Below are 13,214 nucleotides of genomic sequence, written 5' to 3'. Positions count from 1 at the left end.
GCTCCCTATTGTGAAGGCTGGAATCCGGCTGGTAGTGAGGCGAGTGTACGCGCATACTCGAGTCCGGACCACGGTAATCCGCGATCGATGGCCGCGCGTACGTTCGCGCTTCCAGCGAGCGCGGATTTCATTGATGAATCAGGGGCATTGATGCAAAGTAAAACTCCAGCAAACGGATAAAACAGTTGACTTTCTGTTTTTCTGTTACAATATTGTCCTATGTCACTTGTCTGTCTTAAACTAGCACATTGGATAATAAATAAGCATATTTTGGCTTTTTCCATTCCAATGAACCAGGAGTCAATCAAGGGAAACAACAAAGCTGTCCTGGGAAACAGTAATTCTAAACCAGAAAGTCATCTTCCTGAGTAGCAGAGGTATGTGTAAACAAGTATTCACAAGAATGTGTAAAATTGTGAATCTGGTAATTCAGGTAAGAATTCTTTACATTTTTGTCCTTTCTGCAATAAAAATTCAGCCATGTTTGCATGTTTTTACTTTCGAGGGTAAAATTTTATTTAGGTTTCCACTTTTTAAATATAGGTTCAAGCTATGAAAACTCAGAAAGTAGGCATAGGCTGCTCTACCAATTGTAAGTCTGATGTTGCACGGACAATTCTGCTAGTGACACTTCACCCCACTTGCTCCCTCACTGATAGAGAATCCTCCTTTATGTTCCCCATAAGTACAATGGCCCTCATTCCAGTAGATCTGCATATCCTTGGCATGTGGTAGTTGTATTCAATTACTTTTTCAGGATTTTCTTTCCTTTATTTTCAGCTGGTGATTTTGATACCCTGTCACAGGGTGAATATAATGTCTCACTGTATCAATAAAGGCGCCATGGTTGTCACCCTAGGCTGTTCTTCCTTTTATTACTGGAAACACATCCAGAGGTGTAAAATCAGATCAACGTACCAAATAGCAAAATTCTGATGTCCTCCTGGGGACATCGTATTTTGCCACCCAGCAGTGTCAGTTGTGACAATTATGCCAATAATCCTAACCTGAAGGCCAGATAGCAGAAGAGCTGTTGGTACGCTACATGCTAACGCAATATAAAATAGGGAATGCATAGGTTACAGTTTACATAAAATAGATGGAAACGAGCATAACATTGTGATTTTAGTTCAATAAAAGAGATCACCACCAAAGTAGTTTTAGGATTATCCCACAACTACTCTGGTGAGGATCTCTTTCAATGGCTATGATCTAAAAGAGACTATGAAGTTGTGGTAATGAATAAATAAAGAATATTTCTAATAAAAGATAAAAGATATTTCTAATAATAAATAAAGAATATGTCTAATATTTCTTTATATTTCTTTTCCCTTTAATCCCCCCTGCATCAATAGGAATTTTATTTAGTTCAGTTCACAGAACCGTTGGAACTCAAGACCAACAGATATTTTCTGTACTTGCTGAAAATATTCTTAGCAAGTACATGTTCAAAGAACATTTACAGCTAATATAGATCAATTAAAACATCTAAGTACTGATAAGCTGCAACGTAATACATTCTTGGATTTTAATATCCTTTTAATGTCAATTCCACCCCTAACCATACATATACAAGTAGAATCGCCACTCAAAACCCAAATCTACATTTTCTCTAATAACCATTCATAAAAGATTCTACACATATTTTCCATGAGCAGGTTCCAGTGCAGGGTCAGTAACACTTACATGTGACTCTTTAAAGCTCTCCGGTAATTAAAAAAAAAGATCATGAAAAGATACAGCAATACAGAACTACTAACAGAACAACAGCCCCGGGAAAGTCTTCACCTTTCATTGTCCTTAGATTCTGAAAGGTAACTTAGTAGACAAAGCAGCAGTAATTAGCTTCAAACTTTTCTGGGTTATTTCTGCTAAGTCCTGAACAGCAGAGGGCATATATTTAATGTCCATTTTTATTAAAATCCTGTCTGCCCATGAATGCATATAATGAATCATTTCAGTAAAGCATTTTTTTTACTTTTAAAGCTAAACAAATGTATTTCTATAATTTCAGATATAGAATATTAAATATTAATAACTGATTCCCTGATTTGTAAAACTCTTTCTCCTGTTTCCCTGAGAGGACAATACTCTCACAAATAACGTCATCAGGTATTATAAACAATTGATATAATATTTCAGCCATGTGCATCAGCCTTCAGGGTCACAGCAATGTAGTTATTATTTGATGGTGTTATGTTTGTTCTGGTTAAACCTGTTTTGACTTCTGACAGGAAACTCACTCCACCTATGCATCATCCATGACTCAGTTACACATTACGGTTTGTATTTTCACCTTGCTAAGTTCCACGTTTATTTGTATCCTAGGAAAAAAGCACAACAAAATATTAGAGGCATAGCAAAAGTTAGCTAGCAAGGAAAAAATGTAAGCTAGCTTTACTCACTTTTACAAAATCAGTAGGACACTATATCCTAACCTAAATACATCAAGAAAGGAAACAAAAGCAGCTTCAATTGGAAAGGATTGTATGTTGCCAAAGAGAATGCTGACCCAGCATGGATAGTGTATGTAGTATACCATACACGCCCTGTATTAAGTGTCTATGGCACTTCTGTGTAAATCTGATTTGTTTAAACAGGCTAGACAGATTATACTGAATGAACACAGTAACTGTTCTTTTACTGTTATTTAAATAAAGCCAACAATCACTGCCAACTTCTGTCTAAGTGGAATTAAAAAGTGTGCTGTGTAATGGTGTATGCTCACTTGTGTGTATTGTAAAAAGAATTGCACATAGGCATGACCAATTTTTTAATTTGTTTTAGTTTTATTATTCTCACACATTCATATTGGACCCAGCAGCTCACACTGCACTTTGGTTGTGCTGCTTATTTTCAACATGCACGAAAGAAAATTTCTGGGGAAGCTAGTAAACTGAATGTGTATGGAGGTGTTGGGGAAACCCAGAAGAAACCCAGGCAAATACAGGGAGAACCTGCAAACTCTATACAGAAAAATTGATAATGTTTAATCAGGGTTCAAACCTAGAACCCATCAGTGTGTGAGTGCTGACTACTAAGCCATCCATGCAGCCCCCCATGGGCCCTTATTATTCTGTTAAGGTTCCCTTCCCAATGGCAGGGGTGCAGGGTTCATTTACACTTAACAGCCAAATAATTTAATATAGTCTGCCTACACACAGCTGCAGATAAAAAAAAAGTAGGCATGGGGCCACACATTACAACATATGGAAGCATTGGGGAGGTTTTTAAATTATTGCTACCACAACATGCCTAACACACATAAGGTGGCACAGTGGCTCAGAGGTTAGCACTCTGGCCTTTGCAGCACTGGGTCTTAGCCAGGACACTATCTGCATGGAATTTGCATGTTCTCCTTGTTTTTCCTTCCTCATTTCAAAACTATGCAGTTAGGTTAATTGGCTTCCCCTAAAATGACCTTAGACTGTAATAATGACATATGACTATGGTAGGGACATTAGATTGTGAGCCTCCGTAAGGGACAGCTAGTGACATGACTATGAGGGGGTGCATGGCAACTAGTTTAGCAAAACTATCCACCATGAGATACAAGAGACTTGTAAGTTACCCCAAGTACATGACTGACATTCCATTTTCTTGCTGTAACTTGTCTTGTTCTCACTGTTTGGACAACATAGCAATAGTTGGCAGAGTAATAACAGCTGCACATGCCTGTTCAGTTGAGATCAGGTCACCTTATGCTGCAAAGCCACATACAGGTAAGTTGGAAAGTATCCCAGATAAAATTCACACTCTTTACAGTGTTATACACCATGATCTCATGTCAGAGATCCTGAACTTCACAGCCTCAAAATTGGTTTTGTCTACATCCAATAGGAAATTGTTTCCAGCACTCTCCCTAAAAGTTTTTTTGTTGTTTGTATTAAAAACAAAAGATATAATGATTTTCTGTGAAGCTCAACCATTTTCCTCTTGGATATAAACTATTCTACACTATTCTATTCTTCAAACTTTTTCTTTGCAGCTTGGGAGATGAATATTCAAAGCAATAAAATATATTTAAATATTATTATGTTATAAGAATACTTAGATAAAAAAAAAATACCTGGTACTTTATGGAGCAGCATGTGACTTCTCTTCATGGAGGGGCAGAAATAGAGTGATTAACTTGTTTAAACCCCAACTAAAGCAATTAGAAGTTTATAGAAATTTTCACTTCATCAAGCTTGTCAGCTTCAGGTAATGATGGGGAAATAAAGTAAAGGTGAATATTATATGCAGGGAGGGTAGAAAATCACATGTGTTACTTTGCCATACAAAGAAAAAGCACAGGTTAGCTTTAAATAACCCTTGTCAACACCTAGTAATCTGTATTAGAAGTATTTACATAAATCCTGCCCGCTGCAGCATTGTGTGTGAGTTAAACAAAATTAGATTTGTGGCCATTCTACCTCAAATCATAATTTCCAAGAATGTCAGAGACCCTCTACATTCTCTACATCCAATCATCCCAACCCATACCTTACCAATATACTTTACACCCACAACTCTTTAATGCAAACCAGTGAAAGTTGTTTTAATATCAGAGAAAGATCAGAGCCACAGATTAACTGCAACAGGCCGAGTTTCTATTAGTAAACCTAATACAGATTTCCTGCTTAACTTGCCGAGTACCAAGTGGTGACAGTGCCTTTTAAAACTGGGCACTGGGCATATAAGTGTCATAAACACTAAATATGTAACTACCAGCTTAACATACTATATTTAGACATGTAGAATTTGATACTGTCTAAAGACTAAATTGTGTACAGTGTATTTGACCCTGATCAGCTTTGTGGTGTGTAAATGTGTTAATCTTGATAGTCTCCAGATTAAAAAACAGAAATTGTAAATATAACTCTCACTACTGAAAAATGTTTATTCTTAGGTATAATATAGTGTTTTGGATTTTTAAAATTAAATTTAGAGTCTTAAGTAATTCAGGGAAGTAAAGTAGACCTTAGTCCAGTTTTATAAAGTCTTAACAAATGACATTTTGCAAAAGCACTGCATATACTCAACAGAGGAGGGGAAGAAGGCCCTACTACTACTACTACGGATGCCAAGCTGTAGGGAGTGCAGCTGGTCTTGGAGCCATTCCTTTTTCTGCAACACTTTGTACTATGCAGGACTAAGCTGTCAAACTAAAGATTACACAGGGAGATTGTGTGTCTCTCTCTCTGCTCCATTGTTGATCATTTGCGTTGTGTGTTTCTAGTACACTGGACTAGGTACTGGTTCTAAAACTGGTTCTCCTTGTGTAATCTGTAGCACTGAACTATCAACCTTGACATATGGACTCCTGATCTGATTCTGACATGCATGAAAAAAACTATTGTTGGCTGTAGACATTTATTACCTTTTATGTCACCAACATCTTTACCAATAGGAAGCATCCTCATTCTTTTGATCTCCTGCAACACCTTTGCATCTCTTTTGTGTTAGCATGCATAAATTCTGCAGATGGCTGCAAGACATTTCCCAGGACAGCCTTTTTTTTTGGAAGCCCACGGGATAAGATAACAATATAGGATCTAAGTTTGAGGACTATCAAATACCTGGTAGATTGTTGAGGGAAGCCTCTCTTGCCTTTCTGGCTCAATTGAACCTGGAATGAAGACAGATTCACAAAGGCACTAGAGGATTATGAGCGTTAATGAAGTCATCATCAGCTAATGGAAAAAGTACTGATCAAGAAGCAACGCAGATTGAGAACAGGCTGGTCTTGTCTGGTACAAAGCAGTAGGCAGAAGCATTATCAGGGAAAAGGCCATGGGGGTTAACTTTCTGGCAGGTACAGTATAAAGCAATGAACTGGAGCAGGTCAGGTAGCAAGCTGAAGTCCATTTAGGAAATAAAACAAACCGGAAGTAATCCAAAGAGCAGGTCAAGTGTTTAAATAGCCTGCTTGGTGGCAACTTTTCTAATGATCGTGCCTGTACACATGTGTGCACGTTGGTGCATGCTCATTATAAGCTTCTTACACTATGGGTTAGCATGATATAGCTGTTAGGATACTCTTATCTGGCTGGCAATCCCAGGCTCCGCACTACTGCAGTGTCACATTCAGGTTGCTGACCTGCTGCTGGTGTGTTCATTGGTTACTGTTGCTGATTCTGCCCGTTTCCTGACCATGAGATTGTATGCTGCCTTTGACCCAGACGCTGTTTTTTTCCTAACCCCAAGATATTATGTTTGGAGGACAGATTACCTGTGTACGACCTCTTAACTCTGCTGGATTCTTCTATACTGTGTTATCTGAGGCCCCCTGGTCCTCTGTCAGTCCTTCATCAGACACCATCATTTGCACACAACGGTCATGGGGGCTGGGATGGCACAACTAGCTTCTCGAAGCTGAGCAGGTCTGGCCATAGACAAAGAGTGCAGTAATAGATTTAGGGTCTGGGAAGGGTAACGTTCTTCCCGTTAGCCTACAATGTAAATGGCATTATTCCCTCTGACCACCAAGTTAATGTACTGGGTTCTGGATAAAGTAATTAAACAAGAGGTCCCTGAAGACATGAAAGTAATTTCAAGGGTTCAACCTCTCACTTTTTACTGGTATATGCCCCTCCACTTTCAAACATGCCATTATCCTCCCTATCCTGAAAAACCCCCACGGGACCCTTCCCTCTAACTACCGTCCTATCTCCCTTCTCCCATATGTCTCCAAACTTCTTGAACGCCTTGTCTACAAAAGACTCACCAGTTACCTGAGCTCCCAATTCTCTCCTTGACCCTCTCCAGTCTGGTTTTTGAGCTGCCCATGCCACTGAAACAGCCCTTACTAAACTGGCCAATGACCTCATCAGAGCTAAGTCTCAAGGTAACTTTTCCCTGCTCCTTCTCCTTGATTTTTCTTCTGCTTTTGACACTGTTGGTCACCCCCTTCTAATACAAATCATGCGCTCCATTGGTATCAGTGACACTGCTCTCTCTTGGTTTGCTTCCTATCTGCCTGACCGCTCCTTTCAAGTTTTATTTAGTGGTAATTCCTCCTCGCCCACTCTATTCCCTGTTGGTGTTCTCCAAGGGTCAGTCCTTGGACCGGTTCTCTTTTCTCTGTACACCTCCTCTCTTGGTAGTCTCATATCCTCCTTTAGCTTAAAGTACCATCTGTATGCTGATGACACTCATATCTATCTGTCCACCGCTGACCTGTCTCCCTCAGTCCTGGATAAGGTCTCATGCTGTCTGTCAGCCATCTCATCATGGATGTCTGACCGATTCCTGAAACTCAACCTGGATAAAACAGAACTCATCATCATCCCCCCCTCAAATGATAAATTGGCACAGAGTGATCAGAAGAGGATAAATTCCCCACTCTGTGCCAATTTATCCCCTGCTGATCACCCTGTGCCAATTCAACCCCTGCTGATCATCCCTTTCCACTTACCAGTACGTTTCTCTCCGCCGGCTTGCTTCCGGGATCGCGGGGGCACGCTTGCTCTCCCAGCTTGCTTCCGGGATCGCGTGTGCAGGCTTCTCCTCGCTGGGTCTGCAGGAAGGAGGAGACGCGCTGCAGCCAGGAGGAGAGGAGAGAAGACGAGAAGCACGCAGGATCGCGGGATTGCGGTATCGGGTAAGTATGTTACCGGTTTTAATTATTTTTTAAACCTGTATTCGCCGTATAGGACGCACCCACTTTCCCCCCCCAGTTTTGGGGAAGAAAAAGTGCCGAAAATACGCCGAAAAATACGGTATATCTAACTGTTAACAACTTAGTAATTCATCTCTCTCCTCAGGCACGTTGTCTTGGTGTCACCTTTGACTCTGCCCTCTCATTTACCCCCCATTATCAGAACATTTCCAGGTCCTGTCACTTTCACCTACACAACATCTCCATAACCTGCCCCTACCTGTCCCCTGAGACCACCAAACTCCTTGTACATGCTCTTATCATCTCTTGTCTGGACTACTGTAGCCTCCTCCTCTCTGGTATTGCACTAACCCGACTCTCTCCTCTACAATCTAATATGAATGCTGCAGCCAGACTCATCCATCCTTCCCACCGCTCCTTCTGTTGCATCTCTTTGCAGGTCTCTACACTGGATTCCATTTCACCTGAGAATCAAATTCAAGCTCCTGTGCTTTGCCTTCAAATCCCTCCACAGTTATTGTCCCACTTACATTTCTGACCTGGTAAAAAAATACTCCCCCAGCCGCTCTCTCCGCTCCTCTGATGACCTCCTACTGACTTTCTCACTCATAACCTCATCACACACACGGATACAAGACTTCTCTAGAGCTGCTCCAACTCTCTGAAATGCTCTTCCCCATCCTTTTCAGCTTGCTCCTACAATCTGCTCTTTTAAAGAGCACTCAAAACCTATTTTTTCAAACTTGCCTACCCACCTTCTTCTGTCTTTTGAAACCGTCACTATTTCCCACCACTAAATATCTCCCATCCTATTGTGTGTAAATTCCTCCACCTACTAGTTTGTAAGCTCTTCGGGGCAGGGTCCTCTCCTCCTGTGTCACTGTCTGTATTCGTTTATCATTTGCAACCCCTATTTAAAATACAGTGCTGTGGAATATATTGGCACTATATAAATCCGATTTATTATTATTATTAATATTAATAATAATAATAATAATAATGGGTTTCTCTTTGCTGCTGTAGCCCTTTCTCCCTCCCCAGACCAAATTTAGGCACTTACCCTGTTTGCATTAACAAAAAACTGCAATCATGTGTTAATTATAATAAAGCTATATTAATCTGTGCCTTTCATATCTGTCTAATGTTCATTTTTAAACTTTATGTCTTATGCCCAATCTTTAGCTTTAAATTAAACATGTTCTATTGTGGGCTTCATATGCCCAGATATGTTTTACATTCACGGAGAGTCATGAATTACAGCACTGAACAATTTTAAAATGAGTTTTGTAGTATACACAATATCACTGTTTGAGTAGATATATCCATCTCCTGCATAAAGATAGATGTTTATGGATGAATCTTCACTATCCTGTAAATACAAATCCATTTTACTGGGTGGTTTATATCTTTTCCTGATTTATGGATTATTTTACTGTTGTCCTCCCTGTCTTAAAATTCTATAACTATAATATCTCGTTTTAGGCCTTCATTTAGTTTTCCAGAGGAGATAATAAAGCAATTTTATTACTTAGATTAAACAGTTAAAAGCTTATAGCAAACAAAATATCAGAGTACTGTGGACACACAACAAGAAAGAAGAGGAATAAATCTTACGCTGCACTATAAAAAGAGAATAAATATCAAAGTGTGTGTTAAATATGACTTCTTCTTCTTCACCTCTAATTTCTATGTGTTTCCATCTTCTGAATTATACATTAGACTCAATATACAGAACACACTGTTTTATCTATGGCGATGCTTCTGTACTACATTATCTTCAATCTGCTTTTCTCAGGTTCACAGTGTGGGTGTCTTGTGATGTCTGCTGGTTAATAATGGATGTTGTTGTTGCTGTTGGCATACTCTTTTGCATACTTAGTTATTATGTATGGTAAATCATATCAGTTATGAATATACATACTTAGCATATATACTAAAGTAAAAAGTTACCTCAGAGTTAGCGTCAAATAGCTAGCATCAAATGTATGGTTGTATGTATTTATTATTTATTTGATTATGTATTACAATATACCATATTCATATTTTTATAGCATGTTCCACTATGCTTGCTTGACAGTAGACACTTTATACACATTTTCTATTGCAATATCTGACTAGATAGCAGACATTCTATTTCAAATATTCTCCAATATTCTGGAAGCAGAGAGGCTCACGGATTATGTTATGTGGGTTTATAAAATATAAAATCTGTTACACCCTTTCGCCCAAAAAAGAATATAAACAAAAAGTTTAAGCTAACTTTATTGACAGAAAGAAAGCAGTGACCCAGGCTGCAATGCTTACCTTTCATCCAAAGTTGTCCTGTGCCTTTTTTTTTCTTTTTGTCCACAACATGTCCTTGGGTTTCTTGGCTGAACAACACCCATCCTTCTTCTAATTAAAAGAGTAAGAACTTCTGAAAATGTAGAGCATCATGGCACTGCCCCTGGAGAAGCACCATTACAACGCCATTCATTCATTGTGTACTGGAGTGGAAAATGCCTTCTGTATCAGTAAGACCCAAATGTCCCATTTTTATCAATACATTAAACCACATAAGGTTATATTTTATATTTTGACCTAATCTTAGGTACTACCTTTTTTACATAATACAGCTAATATATAAAATTGTATAGTTTTGTCCTGAAACTAATGGCTCTGTAATCTGAAAGTGCCAACTGCAAGCCTAATTTACTTTGTTTACCTTTCATACCAGGAAATTGTGTGCTTTGCCTAATACATCATGTGAAGATAAATGGAATTTCTGGAACCAGGAATAGTAAAAGGCATGACGGAAATGTAAACTTCCAATAAGTTAAGGTTAATTGCATGTTTTGAGAATTGTCCCATTAGTAGCTAACTGCTCCATATGCTAAATATAACACTAATAAAATGAAAGGTAAAAAAACAGGGTGACACGGCTAAATGACACCGTCAATGCACTTCATCTGTTCTTGACAACAGGAGTTGGCCTTATCTGAGTGCTAACTGATGAGAAGGGAAATGTACTAGGCAATGATCTGAGGGTTATTATCCTCCTCTGCCATTCTTAATTCAGTGTGAAGTTCATGGTAAGGGAAAGTAATTCACACTCTTAAAGATAAAGATAATGCACTCTGTTTAGGGCAAGAACAAGTTGTGAAATGTATAAGGAAATGGACAGAATGCATGGTGACTCTCAAGGGCAGAAAAGGTCTTGCAATATAAAATGTGGTTTAGGTTTCATATTGTAAATTATTTGCAAATATTAAATGTAAGTTTTACCTTTTGTCCTAAACCTAAACTAAATGTATTTTTTCTTATGGGTTATCTCTAAATAAAAAAAAAAATGCATGTAGCCAAATGTATTTATAGCTCCTTGTCATTGTGCTGCCCATCATTTACTTTGTATGTAAATATATCTTTTTATTTACTATTCCAAAATTTTAGGATCTAAATATTTTTATCTAACTTTTAGCCAAAAGTGTGACTCAACCTTTACTTATGTTCATACATTTTACTAATTGAATCCAATGTAAAAAATATGTACATTTTAGGTAAAAGTAAGTTGAAAATATGTTGAAATAGACCCCTATCTTGCAATTCATTGAAAACTACTCACGGCAATAGCATTGTGTGATAAATACTTTCAATAATATGCACAACATAGTTACAAAAGTGTTCTTGGTCAAGTGGCGCAATGGAAAACCAAAACAATAAGACATACCTAACAACATCTACCTGCATAGTCATGTTCACACCCCACATAAACAAAGCTCCTGATGTGAGAAGAAAAGTGACAAAGTTATGCATGGAGATTGGAAGAATGGTAAAAGGATTTATGGCTCTCAAACCAGGTCACCACAATTATAAAGGTACATTTCATGGAAACAAAATACTTGCTTTTGAATACACATAGGGGACACAATGGGCCTGATTTATTAAAGTTCTCCAAGGCTGGAGAAGATACATTTTCATCAGTGAACCTGGTCCAGAATGAAAAACATTTGCTAAGAAATAGCAAATGACTTATAAGAAACCCATTTCAGGTTTGCTGGACCACCCAGGTTCACTGATGAAAGTGTATCTTCTCCAGCTTAAATCAGGCCCAATGTCTTTATTTTTTATTCTTGGTACCAGCTTCAATGTTTTAATAAGTCCAGATGGTTACCACTATTAGGTAAAGCATATTTGAAAAAAAAAATGCAATGTATTGCATGTTACAAGTCCTAAGATGTAGCAGCTACATTTTGGGGTAGTGGGGGGGGGGTCTTACAGTTTTTAACTGGTAATCCTAACAATAAACCATTTCCTTTTCCGAGGTGGCAACATTCACTGTATCATTGATCTCAGCTATTGTTGCATTTTCCCCTGTCTTTAACTCCACCTTCCCCTATCCTCCAGTTCCCCCATTGCCCTCCTCAGACCTCAATTTGCTCCCTTAATCTCCCATTCCCTTTCCTATTAATTTTGCCCCTTTTATCTCCCACCTTGTCCTCCTTACCCCCTGTTCTCGTTCTACAGGTGTGATAGTAGAGGTAAGCTTTACCCCATAAACCCTCCCATTTCTCCTTACACAGCTTTCTCACTGACCTTCTACCAATCAACTATTTTGATTTTATTCTATTCCATAGTATCTGAAAAGGAAATAAAAAGACGACAACGGACATAGGATTGGCACACTAAACTGCTGCTTACCGTATATACTGGAACATAAATTGATCCCAATATGAACTGATGTACTGACTTTTACCCAGTAAGAAAAGCAAAACTACATTAACCTGAGTATAAACCTAAGGCACAAAATGCAACAATCCCTGCTAACATTTAAAAAAGAAATCAAAAGAGAAATGCCAATAAAATAATGTGAATAATACATCATGGTGTGCTTTGCTTAAAAACATTTATTTAAAAGGGAAAAAATAAAAATCACATATACTCAGTCTGTTTACCTTAGGTTGAAGTATTATGTACTTTTGAGTTGATTATGATGGATCACTAGCTCCTAAGTGATCTTGTGTGCAATATTGTTAGCCATCAAGAGATGGTGCTGTGTCCTCATATAAGCATGTAACAAACAAATGTTTCAGATAACAACAGTTTGTTATTCCCTTTACATGAGGACACAGTGCCATCTAGTTGAATACACATAATTATGATAGGAACATACATGGCTGGTCATTCTTTAGAAAAGGTATGGGCTGTATTATTATATAAGCCATTGGCATTTTGTTTCTGAGCAAATGCTAATGCCATTTTTTTAAGATAACCAGGGGGTCCATATACATGTACATATTAGGATAATAGGGCACTCTGTAAAGTATACAATAATATAAACAAGCATAAGATAAAAATACAAGAGTGAAGAGTTGAAAGGCAGATTCATGTACATTCATTTCATACCCAATGTCAATCTTGAACCTGTTTTTGCTTTTCAGTAAAAGAGTCCATCACAGTTCTAGAATTAGGGGAAGCTGAACTGCTGACATCACCGGGGATTTCTTGGAACAACTAGGAATGCTGCATCTGCAAAAAAGACACAACTACATGCTGCTCTTCCCAATGGCAGGAATTATAGAGAATGTAGAATGTCAACAAGCCTGGGTTAAAATAGACTGATCTCCTTACAAGC

Source organism: Pyxicephalus adspersus, chromosome 2 (genome assembly GCF_032062135.1).
Source record: "Pyxicephalus adspersus chromosome 2, UCB_Pads_2.0, whole genome shotgun sequence".
Lineage (NCBI taxonomy): Eukaryota > Metazoa > Chordata > Amphibia > Anura > Pyxicephalidae > Pyxicephalus > Pyxicephalus adspersus.
This window is presented reverse-complemented; position numbering follows the sequence as displayed.